This window comes from Eptatretus burgeri, chromosome 5 (assembly GCF_056783735.1).
Source record: "Eptatretus burgeri isolate ZD-2024b chromosome 5, Ebu_testis_v1, whole genome shotgun sequence".
Taxonomy (NCBI): Eukaryota; Metazoa; Chordata; class Myxini; order Myxiniformes; family Myxinidae; genus Eptatretus; species Eptatretus burgeri.
In genome coordinates this window covers 28,113,130-28,135,355 of record NC_140965.1, presented here as the reverse complement: position 1 = coordinate 28,135,355, position 22,226 = coordinate 28,113,130, and the positions used below count along the sequence as shown (strand labels likewise).

At 42.6% G+C, this 22,226-nt stretch overlaps 1 long non-coding RNA gene across 2 annotated transcripts in view; it reads right to left on the bottom strand.

The window, feature by feature from the left end:
• The window catches only part of LOC147026131 (uncharacterized), a 29,975-nt gene extending 15,576 nt beyond the window's left edge, over positions 1-14,399 (bottom strand). Inside the window, exon 1 of one of the 2 annotated variants that reach the window (XR_015057903.1) lies at positions 14,233-14,399. This is a non-coding gene — a long non-coding RNA (uncharacterized LOC147026131). The other variant, XR_015057902.1, reaches the window with a different exon arrangement.
• Between the last annotated feature and the right edge of the window lie 7,827 nt (positions 14,400-22,226).

Here is a 22,226-nt window from a genome sequence, read left to right as displayed (position 1 = left end):
GCCTTTACCTGAAAACCATTTGGTAGGATCTAAACCTGTGAGAGCATGGAATCCCGGCAAGCTCTGTGCAACGTTCTGTCCAATGGTCTGCTATATTGGCTTGAGAACACCAGTGTGCCATTTTTACAAGCCCCTTCTCCGAGTTGTGGTTGTCTACTAACAGCAACAACAAAGACATCCGTGTCGGGGGACATGATGTGTACAGCATTCCCTTGCTGAGAAGTGTATAGGGTGTGTAGCATCAGTACAATGTCTGCTTCTTCATGGTGTTCTACCCTGTCATGAATAGCATTAGTTTCTGTTTGCTTAGAGTACTGACGTTCATGTTCATTGACTCAAGGGGGCTTACAAAATTGTATATCCGGGAAATGTTGAAGAATATTTCCTTTAGTTGGCTTCGGGTCAAATACTGTTCGGTAACATGATGAAGTTACATCAGTACATGGTATCTTTCGTGGACATCTTCCGTGTCTAGTGAATGCCAAGAATTGATCAGCCTATTCAAAAGACTATGTAATTTGATTTTGGCAGACACTTCTGATTGCAGATATTGCCCACATTTCATTTGCATCATCTTTTGATTGTTCTGTCAATGATGACCGCTGTACGTACTTCATCCAGCATGACAGATGATATTTGAAATCATAAGCATTCGCATCATTTGGGTCCGATGTAGCATTCCGCTGTACTTTCCATTGCCAATTGGTACAAGCTTCAATGGCATGCTTGAGTTGTGAACTTGCATTAAAGCTGTTCACCTGGTGTAACTGTTTTGTTGGTCTAACTGTTTCGTTTCACTTCCTTGACAGATAAACACCTTTCTTTATTGAATGAAACAGATGATGAACGATGGTAATGAGAGTCACTGGATTCTATGGTTGGTACAAGAAGCAGACAATCTGAGGAGGCTGATGCGTGGCCTTTTGTAGGTGGTTTGGGAGCATTTCCAGTGGGGAGAGACTTTTTATATCTAGTCTTCAAACGGTCCATTTTGGTCTGGTTGGTTGTCTGTTTGTAACATATCATATGCCACGATGCCTGTTTGCACATAAGATCCTCCTTAGAAATTCCTTGAAGTCTTTCGCTTATAGGAATAAAGTCAGAATCTCCATTCAAAGCTCGTTCTCTTGTGCAATTCATGAATCGTTCATACGAGTCCATCTTTGGCTTCATCACCAATGTTCCACCATTACTTTGACATTTTAGGCAACGGGTGAGGTCTATCTCAATGCGAGGCCGTTTTTTGGCCGAAGCAGAGTCAGAATGACTTGTGGATTCTGCCATAATTATATGTTAATCTGTTGTGTGAGTGTCTGTGCTGCTTATACCACCACCACCACCACCACTTCCGATGCCCAAATTATATATCTGTATGCTTACATAGCTTGGCTACTAATCCCATCACCTGATCACTAAGAGTTCCTGAACATGCAAGGAAACAAATCTATACATTAAATCAGCGATCTAAAACTTTAGATTACAATATTGGCATCACTGATTGTGTTTGTCCTCGTCCTGAACATGATGTTTCATTTTACTAAATTCTTCAACAACATACTGAGAGCAGAAGCTGGCCAAATAAGTTAGCACAGGGAAGCGACAGATTATCAGAAATACATGTATCATGAAATACATCGACACTGCATGGATTTACCTCCTGGTACTGGAATACTGTACTTGATCGCAAATGGGAGTGATGCGAACAAAAATAATTATTTTTCATCATTAATGTGTTCGGTCACGAAATGAAGCATTTATGCAATACTCCTTCATGAATTAGTTCATGCAGTGGTGAGAGCTTTAATTTGATATGCTACATGCCTCGGTTTACCCTGAAATAAAAAACGTTTGAAACATTTACAAGACTGTATCTCGCCATTTAGGGGGGTGTCACAAATGACCTGAAAAAAAAAAGAACACTCATATTGGTTAAAAAAAAATGACGCCATAATTTCCGAATCAGAAAATATTCCTCTACAAAATTAAGTATGGAAGAATCAACATGCAAATCCCACGGAAACTCATTTTGCTACATAGTGAGGGCAAGTGAGCAGTGTGCTTGGATTTTGGGAGTTTCACCAGAAGTGGGTTACAAGCAGAGACTGGCTCTTGTATCCAAATGTGGCCCCACTGTCTGACAGTTTGTTGCCTTGTTACCCTATGTCCCCTTGCTCTTCCATGAGCCTCGATCCTATATAAAAATCATAAAAGCAGGCATCTTTGAATTGCAACTTACATCGTTATTTTCTGAGGGTCATCCCAAAATGTCAGTTACCCTAACCTACCTAATAGATGGTGTACCATTGACAAACATGACTAAAGACATATTATCTATTACATATTGCGAACAGTGGTGTCTGTCCATGTGTTCGTCTGTCTCCTGTTGGCAGCCTCATCCTGTGCTGAATTTGAAAAGCTGCACACACAGGCAATGCTCAACATTAACTATTTAAAATCAAAACTAATAAATGTCAGTGTGTGTCCTTCCGTTGTCATCGTTGAGTTCCTGCAGGTGAAGGTCCGTCCATCAGTCCATATAATGTCTCCTCCGTAACGCTAAAACCATGAAACCTAGCAGCCTGAAACTTTGCATGCATACTCCCCTTCTCTTCTCTCCTCCTCCACAACACCCCCCCCACCCCTTCGCTTCTCTCTCTCTCTCTCTCTCTCTCTCTCTCTCTCTCTCTCTCTCTCTCTCTCTCTCTCTCTCTCTCTCTCTTTATCTCTCCATCCCTGCCCTCCTCTCTCCCTCTATCCCTCCTCTCTCCGCCCACTCCCTCTTACTCCCCTTCCCCTGAATATTTCCATCAGCGAAGCGACATGATTGTATTTGCTAGTAAGATATATTTTGCCCTCTTTTTAGACAATTCCAACCTCCGCCGCCCGACGTTGCACCACCATTTTGCAGTGGGTGGTATAAGTAGCTTAGATATTTGGCTCTGAGTGAAACCAAGAGTGCAACACAATTAACCATTTTAAAGTCCGTGAAATAATTTAAATAGATAGATTAACTTAAACTTTTCCCATCACTGGGGATGGATACTTGTGCTTTATTTTCCTGTCACTGGGGACGGGTACTTTTGATAGCTTTTCCCATCACTGGCGATGGGTACTTAAGCTTGCTTTTCCCATCACTGGGGATGGGTACTTTTGCTTCTTTTCCCATCACTGGGGACGGGTACTTGGATACTTTGCTTGTTTTTCCTCTCACTGAGGACGGGTACTTGTGCTTGCTTTCCCGTCACTGGAAACTGGTACTTGTGCTTGCTTTCCCTTCACTGGGGATGGGTACTTTTGCTTGCTGTGCATAATCTCCCATGTATTCAATAAACTTCACCCATAAGCAGTCGACGAAGGTTTTGATCCTGCACAGAAGCCTTCCTTCTGAAATCTCCTTCACACAGTGGACACATAGCTGTATCTTCAGCAGATGCAATATGTCTTCCATGAACCTGAATTTTTTTTGGCTAATTCTTATTTGGGGGGTTTGGCACTTGTTTATTCTGCATCACCATAAATGTAACAGTTTCGTTACTGAAGCTGATATTAGTTAGTTACTTATAGTTAAGTAACTTATAGTTATAAACTATAAGTTAAGTAACTTATAGTTATAGTTATAACTAACTTATAGTTAGTTATAAATGTTAGTTACTGAAGCTTTCTGCCACATCATTGGTACTCTTCTGCTCTAACTGCCACAATCATTCCCACATTCTTGTGGGGTTTGGCTGGGGGAAACTTAATCCAAGTCTTTCATGAATGGGCTGGCCAGGCCAGACGTTCGACTGAAGTGAGGATATAAATTTGGAATTTGGCCAGGGTGCTGTCGATATGTCACCTACTCTTCACGAAGAACACCATGGGACCTTTAACGTCCACCAACTAATGCTGGTAGATGGGTTTCCCAGTTTAACGTCCATCCGCAGGACAGCACATACATTGATAAATTGCCCTACCTGTTAAACACCGGGACGGCAATTTATTGCTGGACCAGGATTCAAGCCGATGATAGACTGCTTTGAGGCAAGTGTGTGTACCTCATGGCCATCCTTGCATCCCCACATCCTTGATACTAGATGGTAGATGCCAATTTTTTTACGACCTGGAACAATAATGTGTGAGAAACTTCATAATTACCAGGTCACATTGCATTAAATAAGGAGACTTATACATGTAATTTTGTAATTACCTTGCCCTTTTACAAAGTTACAAGTAGAGTGACAGAACTTTTGAGCAGGGTCTCAGTGTGTGTCGAAATGTTCAGAGGTAGAAGTGGGAGAGATCACGAGGTAACACGCAATCATGATTTTCGGTCTACGTGTTGTATCATTCCTGAGGCAAGGCTGTTTTGCTGATACAATAAACCCATAAAGGACAGGAATTAGAAATTCCTGGTACCTTAGACAGGACGAGGTATCAGCATACAGTGGCCTGTATCCTGGTACCTCGTACCGCTGGATCTTGATGGCCCTTGGGTACAGAAGGATCGTGAAAGTCCACCAGAGAATGCTCGCAGATGGGACAGCCAAGTTAAAGTCTCCTCTCTGAACGATGGCATACTCATTGATACAATGCCATGCCCCAGAACCACCAGGATGGCAGTTCAATGGTGAGTGCACCAACTCTGAGATTTCCTGACTGTCACACCAACCCTGAGTGTGGCACAGACTCCTATCACGATCTGCCAATGGCATGGAGGACCTCAGACCCTATCCCCCAATGGGGTTGGGGTGGGGCGGGGGGGGGGGAAGACGGGAAGCAGCTGGTGCCTCCTCTTGGTTGATCGTTGAATAGTTCAACAATAAGTCGTGTGATGACAGTTATTTCACATTAATTCACATTCAAAGACCTGCTTCATATATGAATGTTTGCTGTGCAACAGCTACATCAGACCTAAGATTATGCCAATATTTTTTGGACCTTGCTGTGATAAATGTTCCTTTGAAGACTGAGTAAGTTGTGATTTACAATTGTGTGTGAGGGATGGATCGGTCTTGGCTGACACTTCAGTGGAAATTACAAAAAAATGTGTGCCACCTCGTCAGCCAATGCCATTTTAGTGTATAAAGGTCTGCGAAGTGCTTGAACAGATTTAGGGAATGATCAGTAAGTCTGTAGTCAAAAATAAACAATCAAAATATCTGTCATTATCGAAAAGGTGATGTTTTCAGGTTCTTTTGTTCCTAACTTCAACCTACAAACTGAAAATGGTTTGGCAGGGATAATTCAGAGGTAGCGCACTTGCCTTTGAGCGGTCTCATTTTCGTTCGATTCCCAGCCCCAGTGCTCCAATGGCAACGTGATAAATCGATGAGTGTGTGTGCTAGGGACCCGTCTGCCAGCATCGGTTGCTGGTTGCTATTAAATATCCCACGGTGTTTTTCGCAAATAGTTGGCGATTATCACCGGTACCCTGAACGAATTGAAAATTTCTCCAGTGGCCTACAAGGAGCAATGCATCAGCAGCCCAGTTACACTCCCATGCAGCAGTGATGCAACCAAATACTGCATATGAGTGAGTGAATGAAGCTGAGCAATCACTGTCATATATTTCAACACCTGTGTTTAGCATATTGATAAAGCTTGTTACAAAGGACAATAGAAAATTAGTTACATGAGGGTCAATGGACAAATCAACATGGACCATTATCTGTGGGATTTGGTTCTAGCCCAAGGGCCATAAACATATGTTTTTACAAGGCAAAGGGGGAGAGAATAACATATATTCAGAAAAATAAAATTGAGAAAACCAAGGGAAGGGAGAACAATATGAGGTCAGAAGGATTTTGGAGGAGTTGGGAAGGAAGAAGGAAAAAAATATCAGAGAAGAGATAGAAGTGAAGAGAAAAAAAGGAACTTTATGGGAAATATGAAGTAAAAATTCCACCATTTTCATCTTGCATGTATATAAATATCTCCACACTGCACTTGCGTAAGTAAAATGTATTGCACAAAACAATGTATTGTCACTGCATTATCAGTTGTGACACATCTAAAAGTGCACATTTAATACGAGTTTCCTCAAAAGGAACTTCAACACAGGAGGCCATAACGCACATCAAAGCCAACTATTGTTACCAATTTATGGGGGGGGGGGGGTTTTGGGCATACTCAATCCTTTTTCTTGAAATGTTGAGCATTAAGCAAGGAGGCAAGGAAGCAGCACATGCCATTTTTAAAGTCTGGTCTATGCTTAGTCAGAATTTGAACCACCAACTTCCAAAACTTAGAGCAGGTCTCAGAGCAGGTGCTCCGAGCCATTACACCAAGTCTGGTACTTCATCATTGATACATGATTTTAGATGATGAATGACATGGTGATGTAAACTCAATCATGTTAAAAGTCTACCTTCTGCCGAACCAGGAGACTCTCATTGCCACCCGTTCACACTCTGAGCACAGCCCAGCACCACTTGTGCACGTGCCTGAAATACTTTGTTTGCACTATCAGCCTCAAGCAAGAACTCACAAAGCCATCCCGGTCTGCCCTTCATTCCGCAAACGTGAGCCACACCTTAACATGGGCCTGCAGCATGAAAAATGGATTGGATTGTCTCTCAAAATTGACACAGCACACTAGTAGGGCTTGCAGAACACGTCATGACATTTCTGGTGACCTCATACAGCAGCACTAACAACACGACTTATAAAAGGACGATATAATGGACGACGCAAGAACTTGAATTATTTAAGAGCACAAGTTTGAGAATGAAATAATATTGTTTATTTTATTTTTTTTGCAACAAACCATTTTTTCCAAGGTGTTCTCAATTGCACAAGCTTTAAAGAAAGTTTAAAATCAAGGACTTTATAGAAAGTTATTGTGAAAGCCTTCACATAATAGAGATTAGAACCATCATATATGTATATATTTTTTAATAGGAAGAAGAAGAAGGCTTTTCCAACCAAAAGTAAAAACAAGATCGACTCCAGTAATTTGAGCAAAAAAGCGAGAGCAGACCCGGTCTCAGGGCAATGTTTTGCTGGCTTCACAGCCGGCTTCATCGGGCACAATGAATCTATTGTGCCTGATGTGCCACAGGTGCGACGATGATGTGACGATGGGGAAGCACAGTTCATATGCTAACACAATGTGTCAGCAAACCCCACTAGTTTAATATGTAAAGCTCTTTCTAACCACTGACTGACTGATATTAAAGTTCGGGACCTTCTGCGTGAAGTAGAAAGCTGACATTTTTTGTGCTGATGGGCATCGAAGCCAGTACACCAGGGAAAATAACAGAATCGTCGTACAACATTCATATATGAAAATATAAATGAATTAAAAATCAAATTGCAGGTGAGCGGCCCGGGACAATGGGGAAACGTGGTTCATATGCTTACATAATATGTAAGCACACCCCACTCGTGTATATATATATATATATATATATATATATATATATATATATATATATATATATATATATATATATATATATATATATATATCTTCTTCTTTCGGCTGCTCCCGTTAGGGGTCGCCACAGCGGATCAACCGTCTCCATTTTCGCTCTATCCTCCACATCTTCCATTCACACTCCAACCACCCGCATGTCCACCCTCGCCGCATCCATGAACCTCTTATTTGGCCTTCCTCTTCTCCTCCTGCCTGGCGGCTCCATCCTCAGCATCCTACTCCCGATATACTCCGCTTCCCTCCTGTGCACATGTCCAAACCATCTCAATCTCACCTCTCTCACTTTGTCTCCAAACCGTCCTACCTGCACTGTCCCTCTAATATACTCATTCCTTATCCTGTCCATCCTCATCATTCCCAACGAGAATCGCAGCATCTTTAACTCTGCCACCTCCAGCTCCACTTCCTGTCTTTTTGTTAGCACCATCGCCTCCAAACCATGCAACATTGCTTGTCTCACTACCGTCTTATATACTTTCACCTTCACTCTTGCAGCTACCCTTCTATCACAAATCACTCCTGCAACTCTACTCCACCCACTCCATCCTGCCTGCACTCTCTTTTTCACTTCTCTACCACACTCTCCGTTACTTTGGACAGTTGATCCCAAGAATTTAAACCCATCCACCTTCCCCACCTCAACTCCTTGCAACCTCAACTCCTTGCACCATACCACCACCCTCCCTCTCATTTATGCACATGTACTCCGTCTTACTCCTACTGACTATCATTCCCCTTTTCTCCAGTGCGTACCTCCACCTCTCGAGGCTCGCCTCAGCCTGCTCCCTACTCTCTCTACAGATCATGATGTCATCCGCGAACATCATAGTCCATGGAGACTCCAGTCTGATCTCGTCCGTCAACCTGTCCATCACCATTGCAAACAGGAAAGGGCTCAGAGTTGATCCTTGGTGCAATCCCAGTTTAACCTTAAACCGGTCCGTCATTCCTACCGCACACCTCACCGCTGTCACACTGTCCTCATACATATCCTGCACAATCCTCACATACTTCTCCACCACTCCCGACTTCCTCATACAATTCCACAACTCCTCCCTTGGCACCCTATCATCAGCTTTCTCTAAATCCACAAACACACAATGTAACTCCTTCTGGCCTTCCCTATACTTCTCCATCAACATTCTCAAAGCAAACATCGCATCAGTGGTGCTCTTTCCTGACAGAAACCCATATTGTTGCTCACAAATCGTCACCTCTCCTCTCAACCTCGCTTCCAATACTCTTTCCCACAACTTCATGGTGTGGCTTAACAACTTGATCGCTCTGTAATTTCCACAGCTCTGGACATCACCCTTGTTCTTGAAAATCGGAACCAGTACACTTAATCTCCACTCCTCTGGCATTCTCTCACTTTCCAAGATTTTATTAAACAATCTGGTTAACAACCCCACTGCCATCTCTCCTAAACACTTCCATGCCTCCACTGGTATACCATCTGGGCTAACCGCCTTTCCACTTTTCATCCTCTTCATAGCAGTCCTCACTTCATCCTTACTGATCCACCCCACTTCCTGATTCACCATCTCCACCTCTTCCAACCTTCTCTCTCTCTCATTTTCTTCATTCATCAGCTCCTCAAAGTACTCCATCCACCTTCTCAACACACTCTCCTCGCTCGTCAGCACATTCCCATTTGCGTCCTTTATCACACTAACCTGCAGCACATCCTTCCCAGCTCGGTCCCTCTGTCTTGCCAATCGGTATAAATCCTTTTCCCCTTCCTTTGTATCCAACTTCTCATACAGCTCGTTATATGCCTTTTTCTTAGCCATTGCCACCTCTCTCTTCACCTTTTGCCGCCACTCCTTGTACTCCTGTCTGCTTTCTTCATCTCTCTGATTGTCGCACTTCTTTTTTGCCAACCCCTTCTTCCTTATACTTTCCTGTACTTCCTCGTTCCATGTATATATGTGTGTGTATATATGTATATGTGTGTGTATATATGTATATGTGTGTGTATATGTGTGTGTATATATGTGTATATATATATATATATATATATATATATATATATATATATATATATATATATATATATATATATTTACACATACGTATATATATATATATATGTTTTATTTTTTTTTTAAGTTTTTTCTCACCACTGACTCATTGACTGATTGATATTAAAGATCGGTACCTTCTGGGTGACGTAGAAAGCTGAAATTTTGTGTGCCAATGGACATCAAAGCTGACACACCGAAAAAAATCACAGAACCATCGGAAAACATCCATTACTGAAAATAGAAAAAATGAAAAAAAATGTAGTTGAGCGACCCGAGAGAATGGGGAACACGGTAATTTTGTGTGCCGCTGGACACCGAACCCAATACACAAAGAAAAATTACAGAACCATTGGAAAGCGTCTGTAAATGAAAATATAAAATGAATGAAAAATTAATGAAAAAATAAATACAGGTGAGCGAGCCGAGACAATGGGGAAGCAGGGTAATTTTGCGTGCCGCCGGACATCGAAGCCGATACACAAAGAAAAATCACCGAACCATCAGAAAGCATCCGTAAATGAAAAATCAAATGCAGGTGAGTGACCTGAGACAATGGGGAAGCACGGTTCGTATGCTTACACAGTGATGTTCTAACCTTGTTGGCATTTTGAAGAAATCAAATTTTGTTTTTTGTACACTGCTCCTTCCCAATTCCATATATCGGTGATGCGTGACGTCACCACCAGACACTGAAGGAAGGGAGTACTCAGTTTTTACCCTGTTTTGTTTGTTTTCTTGTTTTTCCATGTGATATGTCAGCCATCCTTTGAGCTTGGAAGCTGAAATTTGGCGACAAAAGTGAAGATGTGTTTTGGCAAAAACAGTATTTTATAATTTTTGATAAATCAATTAATTGATTAATTACCTAAATATTATCGATTTATTCATTCCTTTTTATTTCCGTTCTCATCTTGGCATTACCTCGGGCATCTTTTGAGCTAGGAAACTGATATCTGGACATGACAGTGACCAAGTGATTTGGCTATAAACGGTATTTTTGATTGATTGATGAATCGATTAATTATTCATTTTTTTGATTAAATATTTTTCAAAAAATTCCAGATTGGGATGAAACAGTGGTGGTTTTGTTATGCTATTAGCCAATTGATTAAGAAATCAATTATTTATTTATTTAAATATGAAATTAATCAATCAATTATTTACACAACTTCCTCCCAATTCCATCTCCATGTGCTGCACGGCAGCATTGCTGGGTGCCGGAAGGTGCCCCAGCAATGTCGCGTGCTGGAGGATTTGTTATTTGTGTATTTGACATGGGGTTGGTGTACTTTAAATGTACCTCCACTTGTTTCTCTTTTTTTATTTTTTTCACGTGGGCCTAAAACAGTTCCGTACACCCACTAAGGGATGGGGTCGGTGGCCTTTTATTTTCTTTTATTTCACATTGGCTTCATTTTGTTTGTCGGGAAAATATTATTTTAATGCAGGGATTTAATTACACTCGTACATTTATGAACAGTCAAGGAAGTGCTTCGACACAACACACAACATTCACCATAACATAACAATGCACTCCGAGTGTTAATTAGTGGGAGTATTTACTCTTATAAATCCATTTTTTTTAACAGGGACTTGGAGAGTACGTCATGGTGGCACTTGGATACCATATATAATTTGAGAAGTGTCTGTTTGTGGGTTTCTTGGTTTGACATGCATTCCTAAACTGCTTAACAGAACAAGTTGAAAGCTGCAGGTTGTACTCGGGGAGTGCACGGGATGCTTTCAGGTGATAAAAAATTCATAGTCCCTGGGGGTGAGGGAGGGTGGGCAGGGATGCAGATTCTCGTGAAAATGTGTATTATATAGCTCCGTTTCTGGTGGGGATGTGGATAGACCTTCGACAAATCATAATAAAATGCACCAATTTGCGACATGAAAACCATAGACCTCAAAAACTATAGACATCAGGAACAAAGAATTTCTTATAATGTTGTTCAGAAAGGTTGTACAACTTTTTGATGTTCATATTACCCTTTGAATGATAATGTGCATGTTCTGGCCATCACCCATTTAGTGGCAAAGCAAAGGCATATGCATCATTCCAGACTCAGTGGTGTAATGGTTCGAGTTTCTGCTCCAAGGCTGGGAGGTCGGTGGTTCGAACTCTGGCTGAATCATACCAAAGATATTAAAATGGGAATGTGTTGTTCACTTGGTTTGGAAAGATAGAGCAAGGACAAACAACCCAAAGCTGGCAAGCACTGTGCAACCTTTGATGGACCTAATAATCTCCTCCAATGTTGAAGTTCCATGTTTGTGAACATGTATTATTATACAAATATCATACTTTTGTATCTCGATTTTAAATGATGAATTGAAAACTGCTGCTTGTACTCACAGGGTGAATAAGATTTTAGAGGGTAAAAGAAAAGAGGAGGACCCCAATATTTTTCGACGTAGCCATCTGCTAAAAACTGGAATTTCAAGTTGTATTAAAAAATGCCATATACATTGAGAAAGTGGGGGAATTATAATTAGCCCATCTGTAAGGACAGGATATTTGCTAGTTTATGAAACATAAAGGCTCTTCCACCTTTCTGCAACTGCTGCTGTCAAAAACTTTAGGGATGGTGTGTGTGGTTTCCATGAAACGAAACAGCTTTCCGAAGATTCTCCAGCGCAGTGTGCAGGCAGGATGGTCGGCATGTACAATTAATCATGGACCCCACCCCTTCCCACAGGTGTGAATGGTCAAGAGAGCCATGATGACACATTCACATCATCGATTTGAAGTCAGAGCCGATTTGAACCCCACGAACAGACTAAAAAAAAAGATCCCTCCTCGTTGTGCTACGTCGTGCTCTCGTGTGTCTCAGGAATATGAAACACCACTTCAGTGCAGGTGACGCCATCATTATATAAAGGAGACGAAGAGACCGCGGCGCAGGGAGCCTTTCATTTTTTTTTCCTCCCTCCGTTATCTTCACTAGCGCGGAGGCTTCAAAGCGTGAAACGTCTCTTGGGTTGCCCTCCCCACCACCCGCTTCAACTCCCTCACCGGGGAGCGGCCTTTTCAGGGTCATAGCCCGCGGCAAATGGCAGCAGGCCGCAGAGAACACACGCTTGCCTGGGCCGACGTGGAGAGGCGCGCCCTCGCACCGACATGCGCCCGATGGCGTCTCCAGAAATACGCCAAACGATTTGGCTCACCGCGCAAGCATCAATTACTACCCCGAGGCCTTCATTTCTGCGCCGGTTTGCGTTTGTTTCATTACGTAACGCGTTGGCGGTGCTGATATGAGATGGCGATTAAGAGGCCTGGAGGACGGGACGTGGGAGATGAGCTTCCAGATGGAGAACCATGCATGTAGAAAATAAAAGGAACCCCCTCCCAATTGTTTCTTGGTTCCTATCTTGTCAAATGAGATTGGAGGTCGAGGCTTCGACTGGTCTTGGAACGAACAAACCAACTGTTTTCTCCTTGAGGATGGCAAGGCCATTACTGAGTAAAAGCCTACAAAGTATCCTCAGAACTCAAGTACTTCAAAGTACAACTGATTTGGACTCCTAATAAATACTTTGCAAATGAGAAATGAAACATACCATAGCTAGGCTCTTCCAAGCCAAATGGACAGGAGACACTGCAAGGGCCTTGTTAATGAGTTAGCCTTCAAATACAACATTCAAGGTTACATACAAAGCAGAATATTTGCACTGTTGAAAGTACAGTAGGCCCAATATGGCCTGCTCAATATACCAAGTAGTTTGACCTCCTGTCAAAAAAGTGTAATGTCCAACTCAACTGTTCTCTCTCTCCCCTATTTCTCCCCAAAGTCTTTTATGTGCTGACAAAGCAGCATCATGGAAAGGACTATACTTGGTGGTTTGCCTTTACCTCTATATGCACTCATATATACAACCAAGGAAAAGAGTTTAGAATTTGTTCAGGGTGACAGCACACAATGGTGTCTACTCTTTGCAAAACACACCGTGGGATCATTAAAATCTCCAGACTAATGCCAGCAGATGGGAGAGCCGGCTTAACATCCCTCATTCATCCCTTTGCGATGCAACGCCCTGCTTGCCTGGGAAGCATCAATCCGACAGTTTGTATAGTCCAGTCAGGAATCAAACCCAGACTAGACAGCTCAAAGGTGTGTCTCTTTTTTTTTTCCCCTTCCTCCACTTCTGCACCACCCTTTAGACTCCTGCACTACGAGATGTCAAATCAAACCCTTGGGGTCCAAGTCAGACAACCAGCACATAATCACAGAGGTAACCCCAACTCGATCTCAATTGTCCACTATATTTTGCTTTTGTATCCTTACTTGTCCAGCTGGACCTTCTTTCCCATTTTCGTTGAATTTGAACAACACAACAACACATTGAAAGCTGTGATGTGTGTGATTATATACAATCTTTGTCATCATGCTTGTTTTAACTAAAAGACCCAGCATGGCATGGGTGAGTAATCTTTTTTGTTTTTCAATCCCACTGGTGGTGGAGAACGCACCTTGAACGAACCCCACTGGGTGAGTGAAGGGGCTGCAGGTGCGATGTGAGGCCCGAAGACTGGAGGATGGAAAACCTGGTGGTGCGAAGGAGCATGCCAAGGTGCTTTCTCGGAAACCCTGCCCCTTTAGTCCACCCTCAACCCCCCTTCTCCCATGCAGGCCGAGAAAAACAAACGTTTTCCATTCCGACATCACGACAATCTCTTTCCGTGTTTTGGCACTTTCTTCCTCTCTGCTTCTACTCTACCATCACCCGTGATCCGCCCTTCTCCCTCCCAAGCCCGAGTCTTAATCCCTCCACCCTTCTCACCCCTTCCAGGCACCGGCTTTCCTCCTCGGAGGCCCGTGCGGATGCGGAGCGGCCGCGCCGGATGCACTGCTGTTGTTCTTGGCACGGCGTGTCTCCCCCTCTGGAGGGGTGGCGACGTCGAGACCTTCAAAGCCGCTCACGGGGTCTCGGCTTCTCCGCCCTCTCTCTCTGGCCTTTGTCTCTCTCCTTCCTTTTTCGTCTTTTCTGACCTATCTCCCCATCTTGTTTGGGATCTATATATGCCTTTCTCGAAACTTTCCATCATCCTCTTTTTGCTCGCTTTTTGACGCGTATTCTTAGAGCTTAACCACTTTGGGGTTTTTGACACGTAGTGCCCAGTTATTAACAATAGTTTTAATGCATAAAGCCATTAACTGAACACAAGCCATCATTTTTACTTACGAAATCTAAAGATTTCATAAGTATATTGATGACTTCCGTCATCTGTTTGTTTGTTTGTTTGTTTGTTTGTAGGCACGATAACTCGAGAACGGAAGAAGCTACCAATGTCAAATTACACCACGTGATTTCGGAGGGCGATGGCTAGTGCTGATTAGATTTTGGTCAAAATCGGTCAAAGGTCAAGGTCACAGTGAGGTCAAACATTCGATTTTTGATGGTTTGGTACAGAATCATCGTAGAAACATCTGGTTTGCGTCGTTACCTTCTCTAGAGACAGCTTTTATTAGACAAGGTCAGAGGTCAAGTTGACGATTTCGTAAGTACCAGTCTATGACTGCTTGTTTTTTGTTTGTTTATTTTTGACCAAGGACGAACACTATAAACCCCAACAAGGAACTTGGACGCAGGTCTATCAAGCCTATGCTCTATTAACACCACATTCAATCAATCTACCATTTTACTTCGTTAATTTCACTTGGTGAGGGGTGGGAGAGAGTCAGAATGCGGAGGAGAACAAGCAGCCAGGCAAAGGAGGAGGCCACAATGTGCTTTTAAACTTTTTTACATTAAATTTCTTCTTTTTTTGGAGGCTGAGGCTGAAGGTGAGGAACGGACAAACACCGGGAGAACCGTCACCTTTTGACGAGACCGTCTCACAGACATCACAATCAATACATAGGTGTACAATCACCCATCCTTACCGATAAGCTACTTACCCGTCCTGCCAATGACCATGTACCCATCTATCCCATTACTTCTAGGTACCTATCAAATTGCAGTTTAATCCGATCCACTGTTTCTGCTGCAACTACATGTCCAGGGAGACTATTCCATGCATTAACTACTCTCTGAGTGAAACACCTTCGACCCCTACCTTACTATACTATCATCCAAACTGTGTTTTTCTTTGTTCTCAGTCTATGGCTGCTAGTCCTGTCACTGTCCATTCTGCTGAAAAACTCCATTGCACCTTTCTTGTCCACACCCTTCATTATTTGAAACAACTCTATCAGATCCCCTCGTAACACACACACACACACACACACACACACACACACACACACACACACACACACACACACACACACACACACACACACACACACACACACACACACACACACTTTTACTGTGAGGAAACTCATGCATGGAATTCTGATATCTCAAAAAAACAAGTCTCAGTCTCCCCCACCAAACTCTGTCCCATCTTTGCTCTCCCCTTCCCCCCAACCCTGAGTTCCCAATCCTCAGGCATCGTTCCCCTCCCCAGACTCAAGCCTTCAGACCCTCCCATACTGAAAGTCCTCAACTCCCCTCCCTTCCAAAGCTGTCCCATCTTTACTCCCACCCTCCTCCTGCTCTTCGAAGCAAATGGGCATTCCCACATTGAAATAGCGGAATATGTAATGCTTTCAGCTCCCCTATCATGCTATTACCGACTTCACAGAAAACCATCACAATTTTAAGAGAAAATTATCGGAAACAATGGCAAACCTGTACAGCTAGCTATCTTGGGCAGCATGTGGCTGCTGGTTCTAGGGGGTGTAGCTATGCCACTGATGCAGTGCCCTCTATTACCAGTATACTGGTACACATTTCACAGAGCTCGGAAGAATGACAGGCTGAGACAACCCCACCGAGTGTTAATTCAACGTCCGACGGGCTCAAACTCAAGACCCTAAGATTTTAAGCCAGCCATCTTAATAGAACCCTTTAGAATTAGCCATTTGAAACCCTTTCTCTCAAGCATCGCTTGTACTGCAGAGGTTGTGCAGGTTTGCAAGGCTCGTGTTGGCTTAATGGTTAAAGGGTAATTTTAAAAGGTTCTAAAGGGTTCCTAAATTGGCAGCCATAGTATCAAAATTGTGGGTGGAGTCAGGCGAACTGTTCAACCAATGGGTGGAACTCGCACACATGCGTGACTCGTTTTATAGTGCAGAAAACGTTCTGTCTCCTTGCTCTGTTTCTCAGAGCTTGGTCCAGCTACCTCCACCACCGAAGGTGAAGGAGGTGATGTTTTCACCCCTTTCTGTCTGTTTGTTTGTGTACAGGATATCTCAAAAAGTTTGGACAGTTCTGGATGAAATTTTGTGGACATGTTCGGTGTGCGACAAGGACGAACTGATTAGATCTTGGTGAAGATCCGCATCCGACTACAATCATTTTTCGGTGATTCTCCACCATTGAGAGATCGGGCCAAAAACGATATATAGCACGATATCTCAAAAAGTTGCGGACGGATTCGGACGAAACTTGGTGGAGATGTTGGGTGTGTGACAAGGAAGAATTGATTCGATTTTAGTGAAGATCCGAATCCGGATCCGGATCTGATAATTTAAAAAAAATGATTCTTCACCATTGAGAGATCAGGCGAAAACGACATATAGCACGATATCTCAAAAAGTTATGGACGGATTCGGATGAAATTTGTTGGACAAGTTGGCTGTGTGGCACGGACAAATTGATTCGATTTTGGTGAAGATCCGGTTCCGGATCTGGATGCGAGAATTATTTAATTTTTAAAGTGATTACATTCACCATTGAGAGATTGGGCCAAAAACTATACATAGCCTGTTATTTCAAAAATGTATTCATTGGGCCCAATATGTTCTTGTGGATCAGGCATTACGTGGTGGAGGTATGCGTTCTTCCGAGTGCCCTTCTAGTTAGCCCTGGAATCAACCTAGTAGCCCTACACTGAATTCACTCTCCAGTAGCAATGTTCTTACATGCCCTCACTTGGCTCACTAAATTATTATGCAGTGTTAACGCCACATCTTTTGAGTTAAAATTTATCCCATTGCAAATACAAACTAAAACCCAATTAGCTTTATCTGTAGCTGCCTGGCAGTTTGCTGTGTGCTTACCCCCACATTTTTACCAACCCCAGATCCTTCTCTGGCATCACATGCTCCGAGGCTGCCCCTTGCATTATGTAGTCCCTATTTTCATTATTCTTACCCATCCTCAAGACCTTACATTTCCAAATGTTAAACTGCATCTGCCAATGTTTTATCCATTCTGGATAAGTATCTTGATTTTCGTGAATCTTATCATCACCCTCTCCTATATACCTTACATCCAAGCTTTGTGTCAGCTACAAATTGAGAAAGCCTACTTTTAATCCCAATGACTAAATCAATGATGTAAATTATATATTCAGCCAGACATCTTCCCACTCACAGCCATTCTTTCCTTCCTTATCACCAAGCCAGTTTTCAACCCAGTTAGCTACTCGACCAGCCATTCCACAAGTCTTACTCTTATCCAACAGACTTCATGTGGTGGCTAATCAAATGCCTTTTGAAACCCTGTATATACTATATCCACTGCACTTCATTCTTCCACACGATCAGAAAATGCTTCATATTACACCCATACTGCTGCCTTTAATTTATCAAAATAGTTCTCTATCTGATCCCTAATTAACGTCTCTAACATCTGCCAAACAACTGCAGTTAAATAATACATCTAAATAATTCTCTGATTATTATCTGGATATTTTTTTGAATAACAGTGTTATATTTGCTACCTTATAATCCTCTGTTACCTCTCCTGATTCTAATGAGCTGTTAAAGATATCAGTGAACATCACACTTATCTGCGCTGCCACCTACCTCAGCACCCTTGGATGCATACCAACTGGCCCAGGGGCTTTATCTTCTCTTCGCTTTCCGAGCTGCTTCTTTATTTCCTCTATGCCGACCTGTAATTCCTCTAAAAGCTGTTCCTCAACTCCTCAATGGATTATCTTAGCTACTGGTAATTTAACTCACCATCCTTGTGTATGTGTTGAAGCAATATAACTATTTTATAAGTCTGCAATCTCACTTTCATCACCAACCTGCTTTCATCCTGCTTCGGTTCGACCTTCTTCTGTTTCCATCTTCTCCACCTCATGCATCCTCCCCTACCTTCTCATTCCTCCCCACACCCATTATTAGCTCCCGTTGGACTTAGTCTGAAACGGGGACATGGATTTGGTCTCGATTTTCGTGTCCACGCGTGCGTGCATGTGTGCGTCCATAACCATATCTCGGACATGTATGGACCGATACTGTTTGTACAAGTCTCCCTTTTCAGTGGCCTGCAAAAGTATTCACCCCCCTCCAAAGTTTTGCCATTTTGATGCCACCTGAGCTTATTTCATGATGCTTTCAAATCAAACTTTATATATAGTCTTCACAAACTACTGCCGAAATCACTTCAGGAGCAAATTATTTGTTTGAAAGGTTAGAAAATAAGTGTGATAGTTTTCACCTGCAGATAATCAGTGGTTTAACTTAAAAATGAAGCTCCACCACTTATCTAAGTTTTAAGGTGCAACTCACTTGGTCAACCAACAAGAGAAACATGAAGACCAAGGAGTTTTCCAAGGAAGTCAGACATAAAGTGGTGGAGAAGCACCATTCAGGAGAGGGCTATAAGAAAATTTCAGTCGCTCATTTTTCCTTTGAGTCTGGTGAAATCCATCATTAAGAAGTGGAAGACATATCATTCCACCCAGACTTCACCCAGATCAGGTCACCCATCCAAACTGAGCAGCCAGGCAAGCAGGGAACTGGTTTGGGGTTACTTTTGTTTGTGTACAATGTCGAGGCTCAAATAAGAGCTAACACACAGAACATTTAACAAAGGGAGCAGGAGACAAGAGTGGTGGGAGATGAAAGCACAAAACAGTGGGGGAAGAGACATTAGGAGATCTACGTAAGGGAGAGGGATGCCGTGGGGTACTCGGGGTAAATAAGATGGACACTGCAGGGACTTTCAGGAAAGCAGGAGATATGAAGGAGGTGGGTTTGGCGTAGATTGACTGGGGAAGAAAAGATCAGGGTTCTGGATGGGGGAAGAGGAGAGGTGGTGGTGAACAGCTGTTTTGAAGACCTGGAGGGAAGAGTGGGATTGAAGAGAGAACACACAGAACATATAACAAAGGGAGCAGGAGACAAGAGTGGTGGGAGATGGAAGCACAAAACAGCGGGGAACTGAAAAATAGACCTGGAGGGAAGAGTGGGATTGTGGGAGAAAGGAATGAAAGAGTGAAGGTGAGCAGTGATTCTTTATTTTGGTAATTTCACCAGAAGGGGGTTGGCTGTCAGACCTTGAGATCCCTGCAGAAATATGGGGGGCACAGATCAAAGATAGAGCAGTTGGGGGGGGGAGGGGAGGGGTGCGAGGCTGGAAAGGAGATGAAGACAGAAAGACCAATGACCACCGTAAATCAAACAATGACTTTGGAAGATCTGCTCGGCACTATGTCCAAGATGGGGGTCATTGTTCATCAAACAACAATATCCCGTTCCATTCACAAAGCTGGTTTATATATACAGATGACAAAAAAGAAGCCATGACTGAAAAAGACCATCTGAAAGCTCAAATGGAGTTTGCAAAAAAGCATGTTAATGATAGTGCAGACATGTGGGGAAAAAATTTTGTGGTCAGATGAGACAAAAATTTAACTTCTTCAAAGTCTAAATTCAAATCCTTAAGTCTGGTGTAAGCCGAATACTGCACATCACCCAGTCAACACCATCCCTACTGTCAAGTATGGTGGTGGCTCCATCATGTTATTGGGCTGCTTTTCATCAGCAGGGACTGGCAAGCTTTTCAGGATAGAATGGACAATGGATGTTGCAAAGTACAGGAAAATCCTGTATGTATGTATATATATATATATATATATATATATATATATATATATATATATATATATATATATATATATATATATATATAATATACATATGTATTGAAATATATATATATATATATATATATATATATATATATATATATATATATATATATATATATATATATATATATATATATATATATATAATATACATATGTATTGAAATATATATATATATATATATATATATATATATATATATATATATATATATATATATATATATATATATTTATAACCGGGCGTAGTGGCATGCGCCTGTAATCCGGCTACTCGGAGGCTTGGGTTGGAGGATCGCTTGAAGACAGGGGCACTGCACTGGGCCGCGCTATGAGAGGGTGTAGGGCAGCCCGGAATCATGGCGAAACCCAATCCTTATCCCTGTGTCGTCAGAGGCGACCAGGGTTGCGTCAGGAAGGGCATCCGGCGTAAAACCTATGCCAAATCAGTATGCGGATCATCACGGATTATCCGCTGTGGCGACCCCTAACGGGAGCAGCCGAAAGACGAACAACAACATATATATATATATATATATATATATATATATATATATATATATATATATATATATATATATATATATATATATATATATATATACATACATATGTCTACATATGTACAGTTTTTTATATATATATATATATATATATATATATATATATATATATATATATATATATATATATATATATATATATCTTCTCTTCTCATTTCGGCTGCTCCCGTTAGGGGTCGCCACAGCGGATCATCCGTCTCCATTTCGCTCTATCCTCCACATCTTCCATTGACACTCCAACCACCTGCATGTCCGCCCTCACCGCAACCATGAACCTCTTCTTTGGCCTTCCTCTTCTCCTCCTACCTGGCGGCTCCATCCTCAGCATCCTTCTCCCGATATACTCTGCTTCCCTCCTGTGCACATGTCCAAACCATCTCAATCTCGCCTCTCTCACTTTGTCTCCAAACCGTCCTACCTGCGCTGTCCCTCAAATATACTCATTTCTTATCCTATCCATCCTCGTCACTCCCAACGAGAATCGCAGCATCTTTAACTCTGCCACCTCCAGCTCCGCTTCCTGTCTTTTTGTCAGCCCCACCGACTCCAAACCAGACAACATAGCTGGTCTCATTACCATCTTATATAGTTTCCCCTTCACTCTTGCAGCTACCCTTCTGTCATAAATCACTCCTGCAACTCTTCTCCACCCACTCCATCCTGCCTGCACTCTCTTTTTCACTTCTCCACCACACTCTCCGTTAATTTGGACAGTTGATCCCAAGTATTTAAACCCATCCACCTTCCCCACCTCAACTCCTTGCAACCGCACCATACCACCACCCTCATTCTCATTTATGCACATCTACTCCGTCTTACTCCGACTGACTATCATTCCCCTTCTCTCCAGTGCATACCTCCACCTCTCGAGGCTTGCCTGAGCCTGCTCCCTACTCTCCCTACAGATCATGATGTCATCCACGAACATCATAGTCCATGGAGACTCCAGTCTGATCTCGTCCGTCAACCTGTCCATCACCATTGCAAACAGGAAAGGGCTCAGAGTCGATCCTTGGTGCAATCCCACTTTTACCTAAACCGGTCCGTCATTCCTACCGCACACCTCACCACTGTCACACTGTCCTCATACATATCCTGCACCATCCTCACATACTTCTCGACCACTCCCGACTTCCTCATACAATACCACAACTCCTCTCTTGGCACCCTATCATTAGCTTTCTCGAAATCCACAAACACACAATGTAACTCCTTCTGGCCTTCCCTGTACTTCTCCATCAACATTCTCAAAGCAAACATCGCATCAGTGGTCCTCTTTCCTGGCATAAACCCATATTGCTGCTCGAAAATCATCACCTCTCCTCTCAACCGAGC